This window comes from Astatotilapia calliptera, chromosome 14, assembly GCF_964374335.1.
Source record: "Astatotilapia calliptera chromosome 14, fAstCal68.1, whole genome shotgun sequence".
NCBI lineage: Eukaryota > Metazoa > Chordata > Actinopteri > Cichliformes > Cichlidae > Astatotilapia > Astatotilapia calliptera.
The window spans coordinates 32,471,084-32,486,677 of NC_137435.1; the positions used below are offsets into that span (position 1 = coordinate 32,471,084).

Here is a 15,594-nt window from a genome sequence, read left to right on the forward strand (position 1 = left end):
ATGAATAATATATAATAAACACAATAATATCTATGGACACCTGTGGGGGTGTCCATAGGTTGCACAACACACAAGGAAGAGAAAAGGGAAAGGACGACAATGCTTCAGGGTCACAAATGGTATAAAGATGGACATAGCTTCTGGGTCAAAAAATTGAAGCAGATTCGAAAGTCCTTTAAACCTGCATTCTATCTCAAGGCCACCAGATGGCGATAGTTGTGGTTGCAAAAAGAAATCCAGGCGTAGATAAAACCTCGCTCTGTCTTGATACGCATAAACACTTTCCTGGTGAGTTTATTGTCTCAGTCACTCATTTATCCAAGGTATGCAGTTGGTTAATGACTTGCGATTGACAAGTCTTTAGCCAATGAGCGAGCAGTCTCACAGTCCTCAACCTTCTTTGTCAAATCTGGTTCTTTTAAGCCAAGATGGAAGAAACCCTCATCTTAAGACTTCGCAAACAAAAAGGATGTTGTCTCAGTAGAGCTGTCCGTTTTTTTACGCCGTCTATTGTTGGCAGAGATGGGCAGTAGCACGTTGCAAGTAACGCGTTATTGTAATCCAATTACTTTTTTCAAGTAACAAGTAAAGTAAGGGATTGCAAAAAAGGTAATTAGAAAGGTAATTAGATTACTGTTACTTTCCCGTAAGCACGCTGCGTTACTGCGTTACTAAAACCGTGATTTTATTGCGAGAGTGTCTCATGACAATGATGTAAGCGAGTGCGACGTTCGTGGCAACAGATCAAAAATGGATAATATAACGAGTCACGTGACGTGACGCTGCGGCTGTGATTGGTTCGGCTCTGCGCTACTTAATTTGGATTGGCTGTTCTTCTTTATTTTTTTTTAAGAGGACAAGAGCGGTGAGGCCTATCGCAATAGTTAAATTTTTCTATCGAGAAAAAGTTATTTCGCAATACATATCGTTATCGTTCTATCGCCCAGCTCTATGTAGCACTAATTGGGATCCAAAAGGAGTCTGTCTCTGTACGATACAATTTCTTTTAAACAGTTTTAAGCATAATTTGAATGACACAAGGAGCGCACAAAGTTACACTGAATGTCAGCTGTTATAATTTTTTAATTAGTTGGTTTTAGAGACACTGAGGTGAGGCTGCTAGCCTAGCTCTACACTTTATCGAACAAGTGTAAATGTAACTTAAATATGTTAAGTGACTAAATATTTCATATATGATTAAATCTTTTTATTTTAATCAAAGGTTTGTATAAATTTTGTGGTTATATAGTCCTGAATTCTTCTGAATTGGTCGTTGTGCATTTTCTTGTCCAAGCTGTGACACCATGGGTGCAGCTGGTTTCTGAGTTACAGACCCTGCGTCCACACACAGGGGTGGCTTCAGTATGATGCTGTACCTGTTGCTAAATTAAAAAAAAAAAAACTGTAGCTGTTTTTATTTTTAAGTTGGGAAAACAGTAAATTATATTACCCACAGTGCAGTTACATGTCTATGTTACTTCATAATATGGTATTTTTTAAAATCAAAATGCCAGTTTGATTAAAAAAAGACGATTTAAACTATACAGTGGATCACAAAAATCCCAGTGAAATACTTTTTATACAAAAACAAAAATGAAGCAACTGTTTATAGAAACTTTCTTGCTTGATTATATAATGATGTGATTCAAATAATGTTTTTAAGAGGTTCCAGCAGGATCGTTTTGATCTGTGTAGGCGTTACAAGAGTCATTTCCCCCGGTGTTTTATGAGAACCTACGCCAACCTCGTGCTGCTGCTGGAGCTTTTTATTTTGACTCACATTTTAACACATTTTAACTCTCATTAATACTGTGAAGCACATTTTCTAAAACATTAACCTATTGCTTTATACGGAGAGAGGAATACAGGCTACTGAGTGATATTTTTATTTCTACACTCTAGAGCTTTTTCTAGTCTGCTAATAAGGATTTTTCTTCTGGTTGTAGTCTGCTGACGAGGTCTTCCTTTCATTCCTGAAACTCTACAAATATCCCTTATGTAACTGCTAATTTTACTACAAACATTATCATGTTATCTCGCTGTGCTCTTGTGAGGTACACTCAACAGTATTCAGTGGCATTGCTATAATTTCCCCATGAAGATTTAGAGCGTGTCTGTGGTACTCGGCACAGTGGGTGATAAGATGGGTAATAGGTTATTTCAGTCTCAACAGCAGGGTGATTCAATTGTGGTTAATAGTTGTGGTGTGAGGGTTTTTTAATAGGTTATTCTTACTTCCTTCGTGAAATCTGTATCTTTATTAATAATTCAATTCAATTCAATTCAATTTTATTTATATAGCGCCAAATCACAACAAAAGTCGCCTCAAGGCGCTTCATAGATACAGAGAAAAACCCAACAATCATATGACCCCCTATGAGCAAGCACTTTGGCGACAGTGGGAAGGAAAAACTCCCTTTTAACAGGAAGAAACCTCCGGCAGAACCAGGCTCAGGGAGGGGCGGCCATCTGCTGCGACCGGTTGGGGTGAGAGAAGGAAGACAGGATAAAGACATGCTGTGGAAGAGAGACAGAGGTTAATAACAGATATGATTCAATGCAGAGAGGTCTATTAATACATAGTGAGTGAGAAAGGTGACTGGAAAGGAAAAACTCAATGCATCATGGGAATCCCCCGGCAGCCTACATCTATTGCAGCATAACAAAGGGAGGATTCAGGGTCACCTGGTCCAGCCCTAACTATATGCTTTAGAAAAAAGGAAAGTTTTAAGCCTAATCTTAAAAGTAGAGATAGTGTCTGTCTCCCGAATCCAAACTGGAAGCTGGTTCCACAGAAGAGGGGCCTGAAAACTGAAGGCTCTCCCTCCCATTCTACTTTTAAATACTCTAGGAACAACAAGTAGGCCTGCAGAGCGAGAGCGGAGCGCTCTAATAGGGTGATATGGTACTACAAGGTCATTAAGATAAGATGGGGCCTGATTATTTAAGACCTTGTATGTGAGGAGCAGGATTTTGAATTCAATTCTGGATTTAACAGGAAGCCAATGAAGGGAAGCCAAAACAGGAGAAATATGCTCTCTCTTTCTAGTCCCTGTCAGGACTCTTGCTGCAGCATTTTGGATTAGCTGAAGGCTTTTCAGCGAGTTTTTTGGACATCCTGATAATAATGAATTACAGTAGTCCAGCCTGGAAGTAATAAATGCATGAACTAGTTTTTCCGCGTCACTCTGAGACAGGATATTTCTAATTTTAGAGATGTTGCGCAAATGGAAGAAAGCAGTCTTACATATTTGTTTAATATGTGCGTTGAAGGACATGTCCTGGTCAAAAATGACTCCAAGGTTCCTCACCGCGTTACTGGAGGCCAAGGTAATGCCATCCAGAGTAAGAATCTGATTAGATACCATATTTCTAAGATTTTCAGGGCCGAGTACAATAACCTCAGTTTTATCTGAATTAAGAAGCAGAAAGTTAGCGGCCATCCAGGTCTTTATGTCTTTAAGACATTCCTGCAGTTTAACTAATTGGTGTGTGTTATCTGGCTTCATGGACAGATAGAGCTGGGTGTCATCTGCATAGCAGTGAAAATGTATGCTATGTCTTCTAATGATACTGCCTAAGGGAAGCATGTATAATGTAAACAGAATTGGTCCTAGCACTGAACCCTGTGGAACTCCATAATTAACCTCAGTGTGTGAAGAGGACTCTCCATTTACATGCACAAATTGGAGTCTATTAGATAGATATGATACAAACCACTGCAGCGCAGTACTTGTAATACCTACAGCATGTTCTAATCGCTCTAATAGGATATTATGATCAACAGTATCGAACGCTGCACTGAGGTCTAGCAGGACAAGCACAGAGATGAGTCCACTGTCAGAGGCCATAAGAAGATCATTTGTAACCTTCACTAAAGCTGTTTCTGTGCTGTGCTGAGCTCTGAAACCTGACTGAAACTCTTCAAATAAACCATTCCTCTGCAGATGATCTGTTAGCTGTTTGACAACTACTCTTTCAAGGATTTTTGATATGAAAGGAAGGTTGGAGATTGGCCTATAATTAGCTAAGACTGCTGGGTCTAGAGATGGCTTTTTGAGTAAAGGTTTAACTACAGCCAGCTTGAAGGCCTGTGGTACATAGCCGATTATTAGAGATAGGTTGATCATATTTAAGATCGAAGAATTAATTAATGGCAGGACTTCTTTGAGCAGTTTTGTAGGAATGGGGTCTAAAAGACACGTTGATGGTTTGGAGGAAGTAATTATTGAAGTTAACTCAGAAAGATCAATTGGAGAAAAAGAGTCTAACTTAATATCAATGGTACTAAGAGTAGCTGTAGATAATATTACATCTGTGGGATGATTATTGGTAATTTTTTCTCTAATGATAAAAATTTTATTTGTGAAGAAGTTCATGAAGTCATTACTAGTTAACGTTAAAGGGATGGTTGGCTCAAAAGAGCTCTGACTTTTTGTCAGCCTGGCTACAGTGCTGAAGAGAAACCTAGGGTTGTTCTTATTTTCTTCAATCAGTGATGAATAGTAAGATGTTCTGGCTTTGCGGAGGGCTTTCTTATAAAGCAGCAAACTATTTCTCCAGGCTAAATGATGATCCTCTAGATTTGTGACACGCCATTTCCTCTCCAGATTACGAGTCATCTGCTTTAGGGTACGTGTTTCAGAATTATACCACGGAGTCAGGTACTTCTGATTTGAGGCCTTAGTTTTCACAGGAGCTACAGTATCCAGAGTCGTACGTAGTGAGGAGGTGAAATTATTAACAAGATAATCGACCTCTGTTGGGGTAGCGTTCAGATAGCTGCTTTGCTCTGTGTTGGTACAGGGCATTGGAGATGATAACAGTGGGTGGATTATATTCTTAAACTTAGTTACAGTGCTTTCAGAAAGACATCTACTTTGATAAAGTCTACTCTTCACCGCTGTGTAATCAATTATTGTAAAAGTAAATGTTATCAGGAAATGATCAGACAGGAGAGGGTTTTCAGGAAACACTGTTAAATGTTCAGGTTCGATGCCATATGTTAAAACAAGATCTAGAGTGTGATTAAAGTGGTGGGTGGGTTCTTTTACATTTTGAGAGAAACCAATTGAGTCTAATAACAGATTAAATGCCATGTTGAGGCTGTCATTTTTAGCATCTACATGGATGTTAAAATCACCCACAATAATTATTTTATCTGAGCTCAGAACTAAATCAGATAAAAAGTCTGAGAAATCAGACAGAAACTCTGTGTAAGGCCCAGGTGGACGATAGATGATAACAAGTAAGACTGGTTTCTGAGTTTCACAGCTGGGGTGGACAATGTTAAGCATCAGGCTTTCAAATGAATTAAAAGTCTGTCTTGGTCTTTCATTAATTAATAGGCTGGTGTGAAAAATTGCTGCCACACCGCCCCCTCGGCCTGTGCTTCGAGATTTCTGGTAGTTAGAATGGCTCGGGGGTGTTGATTCATTTAAACTAACATAATCATCCTGCTGCAACCAGGTTTCTGTAAGGCAGAGTAAATCAATTTGTTGATCAATTATTAAGTCATGTACTAACAGAGACTTGGAGGAGAGAGACCTAATATTTAATAATCCACATTTCACTGTTTTACTCTTTGGTTCAGATGTGGATACTGTATTGTTCTTTCTTTGTGATTGTTTATGTTTAAGTTGTTTGTTGCTGGTTTTTAGTTTGTTTTTTGTCTTTTTGGAAGCTGACACAGTCTCTATGGAGATGGGTTTTTGGGGGGGTAGCAGGAGGAGAGAAGCTGCAGAGAAGCGTGTAAGACTGCAACTCTGCTTCCTGGTCCCAACTCTGGATAGTCATATTTTGGGGGGTTTAATAAATTTGTCCATATTTCTAGAAATGAGAGCTGCTCCATCCAAAGTGGGATGGATGCCGTCTCTCCTAACAAGACCAGGTTTCCTCCAGAAGGTTTGCCAATTATCTATGAAGCCCACATCGTTTCTGGGACACCACTCAGACAGCCAGCAATTTAAGGAGAACATGCGGCTAAACATGTCACTCCTGGTCTGATTGGGGAGGGGACCAGAGAAAACTACAGAGTCCGACATTGTTTTGGCAAAGTTGCACACCGATTCAATATTGATTTTAGTGACCTCCGATTGGCGTAACCGGGTGTCATTACTGCCGACGTGAATTATGATTTTACTGAATTTACGTTTACCCTTAGCCAGCAGTTTTAAATTTCCTTCAATGTCGCCTGCTCTGGCCCCTGGAAGACAATTGACTATGGTTGCCGGTGTCTCTAGCTTCACATGTCTGAGAACAGAATCGCCAATTACCAGAGTTTGACCCCCGGCGGGTGTGTCGCCGAGTGGGGAAAAACGGTTAGACACATGAACGGGTTGGTGGTGTACCTGGGGCTTCTGTTTAGGACTATGCTTCCTCCTCACCGTGACCCAGCCGCCCTGATTCCCCAGCTGCTTGGGACCTGCCGGGGAACAGCTAGCGGGGCCTACGCTATTTTCGGCTGCACCAGCTACAGGGGCCTGGCTAGCTGCGGGTGAATGAAGGGTGCGAAGCCGAGTCTCCAATTCAGTAATCCTGGCCTCCAGCGCTGCAAATATGCTACATTTGTTACAGATATCATTACTGCTAAAGGAGGCCGAGGAGTAACTAAACATCTGACACAATGAGCAAGAAAGTGCAGGAGGGACAGGTGAAGTAGCCATGGTGCTAATGAGTCGGCTACGAGCTAAGCTAGGCTAGCGAGACAGTACAGAGACAGTGAGTGAATACTTTGGCTATAAATTAGGTAGTGAGTACACAGAAAGTGTGCTTCGGAGGAAGCACGTGAAGATTATACTATGAAAGAAGAATGTATTTAAAAGTTGTTAATTAAATCGCTAAGCAAATAAGCTACTCAGAAACACCACTGTGTTTGAGCAGGAACAGGAAGTGATACTCTACCACAGAGCGAGCGAACACCAAGTGACAGCGCCTGGCTACAGTGCTACAATACTTCTCATTTGCATTAAAAGGACAATCTCTTGTCTTTCATGAGGGATCCTTTCCAGCTATTCCTCCCTTGATCGCGATCGTGATGCCAGCAGCTCGGAGAGTGAGCTGCATCTGGCGTAAAGCTGGACACCACAGAAAGACAAACAGATGGAGATGATTGAAAGACGAGTAAAAGAAATCAGAGAAGTCATAAGAGTTTAAGATAGGGAGCTGTGAAGGGCAGCAGTCGAAATAAGAAAATCTATACGAGCTATATTAAAGGTTGATGAGTGCTGCAGGAATAAAACAAAGGGGAAGGAAAGGCGCGAGGCGAACAGTGGAAATAAAGGAAAGGAGAAGCGAGTGAAAAGATAGCAACAGAGCAAGAAATGGAAAGATGCAGAACTCCAGAGAGAGAAAGAGAGACGGACCGGTGGAGGCACAGAGACAGAGAGAGATGAAGGGGGGTACAGTCATGTGGAGTCAGATGCTCCTAATCAGCTGCGTTGCTGTCAGAGCCTCCTCACTATAGCAACCATGAGTCATAGCACCAGTAAACAGAGAGGATGTTTTATAAAGCGAAAGCCTCGCTGGCACATTCACTGTGCCGTCGTACGTTTTACGAGCGCAGTGTAGCGGGAGTGACACAAACTGGTTCGCACAGGCCAAAGAAACACGTGCAGCTTATTTAGCACTTATTTTTCATTTCTCAGGGCGCCATTTTTACACGTCCACTTGTTACTGATATTTTACTTTATCCTCTGCAAAAACTGTTTGGGCGCCATCTAAAATGTATTGGGACATTATCTATATCACTGGACTGGTATTGCTTAGAGTGTTTTCTTGGGTCTGCACGGCTCCCTCGGGTACTTTTGTTTTCAGACGTCACACCTTAAACTGATTTCCACAGTTTTTCCTTCAAGAAATGCATGGGTTACTACAGTGTGTAGTGTAAGATGCTGAATTTATAAAAACTCAAAATGACATTCATTACTCATCAATATTTACATGGCTGTGTGTCGCAAGCTTCAAATAATAGGTCAGTGTACGCGCAAGTTCTCCCTGAGAGCTAAAAGCTCTTTTTCCAACAACTTTTTGGGCTCTGTATGATAGAGGGGACATCCTAATATTACCACCTCAAGTGCAAAGAACCAGCTGTCTAAACCTTCTGTTTGGAGGGGCAACCAATCAGAAGAAAGTGAACTTAAAGGAAGGGGGAAGGATGTTACACTGCCTGTTACAGTCAGTGAATGAACTGAAGGTCCAGTTTGAGATAAACAGTGATTATTTTTGACTATGAAGCTGTGAGGATTATACTGTAAGTTATTGGAAGCTAGTGTGGGGTTAACCTTTGAGAGCTAATGAAGTATTTTTGGTTGTTCTAAATTGATATTTTCAAAGAGTTCTTTTGATCCAGCTACAAACACTAAGGAACTGCTTGAATGCAAGTAAAACTGCTGTTTTTCACTTTCATCTAAATTGTCCTAATCACATTCAGATGTGGAGCTAACAGCTTTATGCATAATAAAATGTTTCCCAGTGTCTCGGATATCTACTGAAAGGATTTCACCGTATCCGCAATGAGCTAATGTCAGCTGGTTCATTAATCTGGATGATTTCTTTAGTCGGGCTCTGCACACTGCTCTAAGAATCTATAAACTCCGTAAGTATTTCATTTAAAGGCTGCGCAAACCGAGGGCCTAGCCTGTGCAGACTTTTTAAACAGCTTTTGATGAGCGCACTGCTGTACATGTACACAGAATCATACATGTTCACTGAGCCACAGAGCAGACGCTGATGCGTTTCTCTCCGGTGACTCATTCTTGTGTTTTAGCTGGAAGTAGCCTCTGTGCCCCCTCTGAGCCGCACGCACTCGAACGTACAGAGGCACGAAAACAGAGTTTGATTCCTCTCGTATGTCCTCTGCCACTCTGCCTCTCTGACTGCCTATTGCAACACAGTCTGCACAGATGCACACCGCTTTAAGTGTAGTCACCCCTCTCATCTAACCCACCCCATCTCACCCCCCAATCTCCCTCAAACACTTTCTTCACACAGTGAATGGGCCCCTCTGTGCTCTGGAAGATTTAACTTGGGTTCTTTCTATCGCTAACAATTTCTCTCGCTCTGCATTGCTCTAAAATTGTGCAGCGGAGAAGCCTGCATCATTTTAAACCGTGTCTGCAGCACGCACACAGAAAACTGTGCAGGCAAGGAGGAAAGTGATTGTAGGTGGGCTGTGGTAACTGTAAATAACTCCAGATTTGAAACTAACAATGCCTACGTTCATCTGAGGCACTACGGTCCACGCAGGCCGCCCGGGCTCATTTAGTATCTCTGCACAGATCACATGGAAGAGTTCCTGTCATGCAATCCTAACTTTTTTCACACAGTTACATGGAATCCAAGAATAGCTGTAATCCATGAGGCTCTGTGCCGTGCTTTGGAAACGGGAAGGTTTACGAGATGGTAGTGAGACCTGCTGTGATGTACGGTTTGGAGATGCTGGCACTGACAAAAAGGAGGAGGTGGAGCTGGAGATGGTCAGATTTCATTGGGGGTGAGCAGAATGGATGGATTAGAAATGAGGACATCAGAGGGACAGCTCAGGTCGCTCAGGGTTGGACATGTGCACAGGAGGGAGAGTGGATGCAATGGAAAAAAGCATGCTGAATATGAAGCTGCCAGGCAGGAGGAAAAGGACGTAGTGAAGGCGGACATGCTGGGGATGAAAGGGTTAGAAGAAGAAGAAGAACAGAATGTGCAAACTGTTGAGGCTGTTTCAACACGGTACTAAATGTTCTGATTTATGTTTTTTAAATTGGTTATTTGGCGATTCCACCACAGTTTGACCCCGAGACTGTGAAAAACCTCTCGTTACAAAAATGTATCAAAAGTGTTCAATACTGGACATTTGTTCAGTGGCTTCTAGGTGCAATTTGGAACAAACCACATAAAAACAATTGGGCAGCAAGAAGAGCAGCTGCTAAAAGCCTGGAAAGGGATATAGATCAAACCAACCCCTAAGGGAGAGGATGTGGTGGGATGTTTTTTTTCTTTTCATTTCAGGTATTTTTAGACGCAGGTTCCTTATCGCAATATTGCATCTGAGCTTCAACAGCTAAACGGGCTAAAATAGGTCATCAAAAAAAATAAAGAGAGAGAGAGCAATGAGATTTTTTTTTTTTTTTAAATGCAACCCTGGCTGCTCCGAGTGACAGTTATTAGTTGTGATGAGTTCTCCACTCGGAGTTGCGGTTGCTGAGAAAGACCCATTTCCACTTTTCTTGTTATCTGCAGAGAAAAACGCCACTGAAGCAAAGACAAACTGCTGATTGCCAAGGAAACAGGCGAACACACACACACACAAGCCAGTCAGCATCCCTTTACGCGCATGCATGGTCAAACAAACTGAGAAAACACAAATTGCTGCCTTCACACATGAGCGTCCACTAGACGGGCATTCAAATCCATCCCTTCACTCGTTTATCAATCCAGACTCAACGTAATACGCACTGGTAGGAGCACAACATGTGCACACGAACATACTCGCATACAAAATAAAAACTATAGCACCATGTCTTTGTACTGTGAGCATGCCATTAGTGCGTGCAGTAATGGGGCTATATGGTAGATAGGAGTGGTTGCATTTAACTAGCCTTCAGAAATCAGATAAGCCCACTCAGCACACACTGGAGGCACTTAGGCATCAGAAAGCAGTGTGTGTATGTGTGTGTTTGTTTGTAGAAACATGCATGTGATGACATCTTCTGGATCAGAGGTTCTGCTCAGCCTGACGTGGTCACATCCAAACATCCCTCAAAGGAACCGTAATACCCAGCGATGGCCTTCACAGCTCATTCCCACATTTTGAACCTCCTCCTGTTTGGTTTATCACTTTCTTCCCGCACCTCCTCGGACTTCCTGCCTCTCCTTAGCTTTTCTCACCCCACCTTTCTATCCGGGCACCCGACTCAGAGCGTTTCCTCCCTCCATCCTTCCTCTCCTCAGCGTCTTCGGGGTACGCCAAATCTCATTATTTAAAATCTGGTTCTCTAAATTAATCCTGCCAGCAGAAGCAGAATTCTGTAATCAATTTACGGGCTTTATTTGTGGAGTATTTTTTTTTTTTTTTTGCTTTCATTCATTAACACCCACACATCACAACTGCTGTGCACACAGCAGAAGAAGAAAAAAATCCTCTTTACACAAGCAGTCACCGAGCAGCACTGCAGTCAATTTGGAATAAACACCTCAGTGGCGCTCCACACATAATTTATAGTTTCAGTCATAACTTTTCATACTTGTAATCTTTCTCAGCAACAAATCAAGTTTTGAAGAAGCATTTACAAAAGATCTTCAAACTATTCACAAACTAAGAAAGGATTTCCTCTACAACCTAAAAAAGACCCTAACCTGCAGTCCCACACAGTCGCCAGGGGCTGCTGTACTTTGCCCTGAGGAAGCACGGCCTTGCTGCCGGGCCGGCAGTAGCGGGGACGGGGCTGGAAGTGGTGCTGCTTGTTTAGGAGACCCACCCTGACCAGCACAAAGGGGGGGAGCAACGCCCTCCTCCACTACCAGCTAACCCAGACATCGCTCTGATTGGCCAGCTGGATGACCTTTGCGCCCCCCTGTATTGTGGTTTCAGCTGGCCCAACCCTCCCCCTTGTGCGTTTATGTGCGTGTGTGCGTGTATGTGGAAAACAAAAGACAGCCAAGTCCTAATGCAGCAATCAGAGCTCGAGGACAGGGGAAATGGTCTGAGGGGAAATGGAGTGTGTGTGTGTGTGTCTATGCATTGATGTGTGTGTGTGTGTGCTGCTGTGTATATGGGGGCGGTGTAATTATGTTCTAGTTGTGATGACTGAAGTGCAGCAGTGATTAGTTACATCAGAGGCGATTTATGTTCAGCAGTCACTTGGTTTGGACTTCCAGAGTTGCCACTCCTCCCTCTCTGTCACTCGCTCTCTTCCATCCCTGGATCTCCAGCTTACCTCGGCTCTGGAGACATAGCGTGCCTCTAGTCACATCCCTAGAGCAAACTTCTTCCAGCCCCACCTTTTAATCGCGTGTTCTCCTTCATTAGTTGAAGTCCCAGATCACGTTAGTATGTCTCAAGCTTCAGATTGTCCCAAAACTACAACCTCTACAGCCAGTCTCTAAACCAATCTGTTCTTCGTTCAGGTCCCGTAGCTAGACTGCACTAGCCCTTCTTTACACCAAACTGAGATCTGATCTTTTAACCACACAAACCCTTCTTTTCAGCCTCATCATAAATCTAATCATCAGTCCTCTAGAGTCACTTGCCCCAGGCCCGTTCCAGCCTTTCTAAGCCAAACTTTGGAGCAAACATGTTTTGTTTTTTTCCTGTTCTCCATCCTGAAACCATAACTGTAGATTCCACTTATTCTCCATTCAGCTTCACTCACAAACCTAACCTCAAGTAAGTTGCAGGTGTGGACTAAACCTTACCATATTTTAGCCACACCTCTAAATCAAATCATGCCTCATTACAGAACACACTCCAAAACAAACTCCTCATGCTGTAGCTTAATCCATGACTGAGACTAGCCCCACAAGCCTCAACTTAAGCGTTACCCTCCAGCTGCACATGCAAATAGTCTAGGACCAATGGCAGGAGACAGTCTGCGCCCCTCTCTACTAGTACTCTAAGAGTACTACGCTTTTAACACACCCTAAGTGACTCCTGTGTCCTCACTCTGAGCCAGTGGGTCAGCACAGACCAGCCCTAACAGCATGACTGCCTGTCTGAGGAATGCCATGTCATGGAACAGATGGAGCTCCACAGTCAATAGAGCTGCATGCATTACCCAGCCCTATGTACGAAGGTATGTGCCACGCTTTGCGTGTGCATGTATGTAATTTGCATTGTGTCACTGTTCTCGATGCACTTTGCATCCTTTGCCCCCCGTCTTTACATTCTTTCCAAAACACAACAAGCAGCAATGAGACAAAGAAAGATACACCCTTGGAAGAAAACTTTGAAAATGATGCAAACACGCCCAAAAGGCACGATTCCCCACATGGTGTGATGCAATGGAGAGATAATGCAGAAAATCCTGGAGATGCATGGAAATATTGGCCTCTGCACACAAGCTGAGGTTGGCTAAAACTAAAACAATCCCATGAACCAATAAGTTACTACTTTCAGTTCAATCAATAACACATTATCTCATTCACCTTGCCACTAAAGATCAAATAAAGCTGATTTCCAGACCACAAATGCTGTAATAGGGTGGTTATAACACCTATAGATCATCAATACAACAATAAAGTTGGAGTTTTTCTTAAATTTTTAGAGCATTATCTGGAGACTCCTGCACAATTAGACAACCTGTGCGCACGCAGTTGGCGTGAAAGAGTCGATCAGAGTCCAGGCACAGTGTAGTTGTGGTCTTTGGTGATGGATCACAGCTGTGAGCTGTTATCATAAAGACCAAGGCTGCCACATTTCATTCATTTCACATATATGGGCCCGCTGGCGAGGTCCATATCAGAGCGGTGCACTTCCAATGAAACATTAAATCAGCTCCCAAACTATTTACATCAAGAATTTAAACGCACGCTGAGTGGATGGCTCCATTCTTGGTTGTGGGTCCAGTCGTTATGGAGACATTACCGGATTGCTAAATAAGGCTGGAAGTGTCAGTAAATCGGGATGCCAGATTGGACGCGAATCCAGTGAACTCACCCAAGAGAACGACGGATGATCGGCTCCCCGCTCCTCCTCCTCTGTGTAAATCCAGGACCTCGGACACAAATAAATTAGCCCTGTACGAGAATCAGGCGGAATGTGTAATTTCACAAAAATCCCCTCTTCATCCGCACTACCAAAGCGATGGAGTGGAGGCGACGTGGAGCCGCAAAACAACCTGGTCGGCGTAGCCTACACACACAAACGCACACACACATAAACACGCAGGCACAATTTTTTTTTTAAAAATTAAAAAAGCAGAGAGTCTGTCTTATTCGTGCAATCAAAGCGATATTTCCCCAAAAAGGCACCGACTCGGGGTTTCGGGAGGGGGGGCTGATTTCGGTGGAATCGGTGTAGTAATCTCGGATGCTTTGGTTGTTGACTGTGCACTTACTGGGCTGCTTCCCCCGGCTCCACCCGCTAACCCAGCCTTCCCAGTGCGCCCATTGGCACAGACGGCCGGACATGCAAATCTACTCTTCCCATTGATGTTTTCCAGAAAAGAAAAAAAAGCACAGCGTTGTGGTTCTGTTGCTCTACTGCGCCACCGTGCGGCATCTAACCTGCTGTGATTCACGGTTTACTATAGCCCTGTTTTAAGAAAGTCCCCGTGCCTCCCTAAAACACAGGTGTCAAACATAAGGCTCGGGGGCCAGAATCGGCCGACAAAGACTCCAGTCCAGCCCACTTTTAGCTTCATTGTCAGTGAATGAATGTGAAATATGTCTGGGCAGTGAGCTACCAGAACGTTTTTCTGTCATTTTACAAATGTGTTTATTTGTTCTGACAGATGTCTTTCATTTACTACAACTGCATTTCTTTTTCATGTACAACAACTGATACCCACTGTTGAAATTACATTTCTTTTTCTTGTATTAAATGCAATTAAATGTTTAGTTAAATTACTTTACACTGACAGAAGGGGGAGGTTTGCTGGTTCAGCCCACTTAACATCAAAGTGGGCTGTATGTGGCCCACAAGTTTGATATCTCCGCCCTAAGAGGACACCCGCCCATTTTAGCAAGGCACAAAATTTTAACTATATTTTGCAAATGTAGTTAAATTAACACTGAATTTATCCAAGATTACAAGCACTTTCTCTTCAAAGATTTTTAAGAACACAGTATTTTACATATTGTGAAGCAATGATGTAGAAAGTTCGTAGATTGTTAAATGTTAAAAAGTCCATACTGAACGCATGGCTGCTTTATTAGTTACACTTTCCTAGCACCAGATCAGACCTTCCTTCAGAACTTCTTTCATTTTTTGTAGCACAGATTCAGCAAAGTCGTGAAAACAGATGTTAGCCCTTCACGATGTTCACAGATGTTGGTCCATATTGACATGACAGCATCACACAGTTGCTGCATATTTGTCAGCTGGAAGCTCTCACTCTCAATGGTGCACTGTTGGATTGAGATCTGGTGACTACAGATTAAACTGACTGTCAGTTTCAAGAAACCAGTTTGAGATGATTTAAATTTTGTGACAAGGTGCAGGATTATGCTGGAAGCAGCCATTAGAAGATGGGTACACTGTAGCCACAAAGGAATGATCCTGGACATGGAGCCTATAATCTAAATGTCACAACAGAAACAGAGACTTATCAGACCAGGCGATTTTTTCCAAGCTTTTTTTGTCCAGTTTTGGTGAGCTTGTTGGAATTGTTCCCTCAGTTTCCTGTTCTCAGCTAACAGGAGTGGCAGCCCGGGTTTGTAAGTGTTAAGCGTGTATTTTTCTGGCGATATACTTCAGAAACTACATCACACACAGCTGTGATGAATACTGTGCTGCAAACAGTGCTCAGATTGTATACAAACATGTTGCTGGAGCTTGTCAAAAACCATTTTCAACATCATATTCTAGAAGAAAAACATACCAGTAAATCTGCAATAGCCTGATTAAAACTGGTCTGATTAAAACTAGTGACAAAGGTGGCA

The 15,594-nt window shown here is 42.7% G+C and overlaps 1 protein-coding gene across 1 annotated transcript in view; it reads right to left on the minus strand.

The window, feature by feature from the left end:
* The window catches only part of numbl (NUMB like endocytic adaptor protein), a 71,289-nt gene extending 57,174 nt beyond the window's left edge, over positions 1 to 14,115 (minus strand). Inside the window, exon 1 of the mRNA XM_026191458.2 lies at positions 13,649 to 14,115. The gene's annotated coding sequence lies outside the window, so the exon portion shown is untranslated. The remainder of the gene's footprint in view (positions 1 to 13,648) is intronic.
* Between the last annotated feature and the right edge of the window lie 1,479 nt (positions 14,116 to 15,594).